Consider the following 1775-nt stretch of genomic DNA (forward strand, 5'->3'; position numbering starts at 1 on the left):
CCCATTGACACTCAAGGGGTTAAGATATCTGTCATCTCCACTCGATACAGCGCTATCTATACGTTCTGCTTTAATTACACAAATTCACTACTTTAAAAACAAATTCTCTGCTTTACAAACACAAATTCACTATTTTAAAAACACAAATTCACTGCTTTAAAAACACAAATTCACTGCTTTAAGCACACAAATTCTTTGCATCATATAGGCTGCGTTCCACTTAACGCTCACAACGCTCGTGAAATCATTTCATCCTTGTCGTTTATCAAAGATGTAATTTTGGCACGCATTTTACGCTAGAGACCCTATAGTATAACAGAGATGCGCAAAGTGTCATGTGATCGTAATTTCTCTAGGTTTGTCGCGTCGCAAGCTCCAACATGTTCCAATATGCTCCAATCATAGCTCCTACTCACTCTATCAAGCGCGTTGGAGTGAGTAAGAGCTATGGTAGGAGCATATTGGAACATGTTGGAGCTTGCGACGCGAACAAACCTTCTGTTATACTATAAGGTCTCTAGCGTACGCGCGACGCGTGAAGTGACCCTACGTGGGAGGATACTTAAGGGTTAAAATTGTAATGTATTGAAATGATGAAAAAATTTTGCTTAATTTCTCTAATTAAAAGCAAAAATTACGCTATCTTTGATTGATTATTTTGTGTATGCCTTTCTTATAAGAAACACGCTAAAGAATATAAACGTAAAATAATTTATCGTTTCAACAATTCCTTTACTTTTCTGTGGTCCTATCGTGCGACCAAGGTATGGAAAAAGATGTTGAATGATCTGTCAACATATTTGCTGTCTTGACGACATCCTTAGGCAGCACTGCCCATGGAAGGAGAAAAGAAAAAGCATCCAAAATGACACCCCTTCGTTCCACGCTCATTAGAATGAATTCTTTGGTTCGTGTCACGCCTGCCTCTTACTACTGTCTACTGTATGTGTGTTGCGTGCACGCGCGTGACATATGTAAATTTAAACTTGTCTAACCGCATAATTTTAAGAGAATAAAATATCCCGTGAAAAAAGATGTATTACATAAATGGATTTTTCCTCACTCAACTTGTAGTAAAATATTATGAACACAGAACATTACAAATATACAATTAAAAATATCGCCCAATTATACATTGCTTAATTGATTGAAAAAAGAATAATTAATTAAATAAAATAGCGAAAACGAGTACACTTTCAAGATGTATACGTTATAATGCACCTTGAGAATCCAAGAATTAATTTTCAACTGTGCTCAGCTTGAAAACTTTGCAAATGTATAAGCACTATTTAATTCCTTTCAATAAAAAATAAATATGGATATCTCCTTAATAGAAGAAACCCTAACGAAAATAAAAATCGGAGCATAAATCGGATGTAATGGGAGAGTAACAGAAGCGTAAACGAAACTTCTGCTAGAAGGCGAAAATTGGAACAATGAAATGTAAAAGAAGCATTTACGCTTCTTTTACATTTTGATGTTTCAATTTTCGCCTCCTAGAAGTTTCGTTTATGCTGTTGTTACTCGCTCCCATTACATTCAACTTACGCTCTGATTTTTATTTTCATCAGGGAATTAGTAAAATGTTTAATTATGTATGATATATATATATATAATGTTGGTAACAACAATTAGCAATCATACTCGGCCAATATACATGCACATATACATATATACAGGGTGTTTCCAAATTAAATGGCAAAACTTCGGGAGCGTGTAGAGGAGTAAAAAACTAAGAAAAAAAGTCCTATAGACATATGCTCGTTTTTGCTCCG

Source organism: Mycetomoellerius zeteki, unplaced genomic scaffold (assembly GCF_001594055.1).
Source record: "Mycetomoellerius zeteki isolate Tzet28-1 unplaced genomic scaffold, Tzet1.0 scaffold593, whole genome shotgun sequence".
NCBI classification, from domain to species: Eukaryota; Metazoa; Arthropoda; class Insecta; order Hymenoptera; family Formicidae; genus Mycetomoellerius; species Mycetomoellerius zeteki.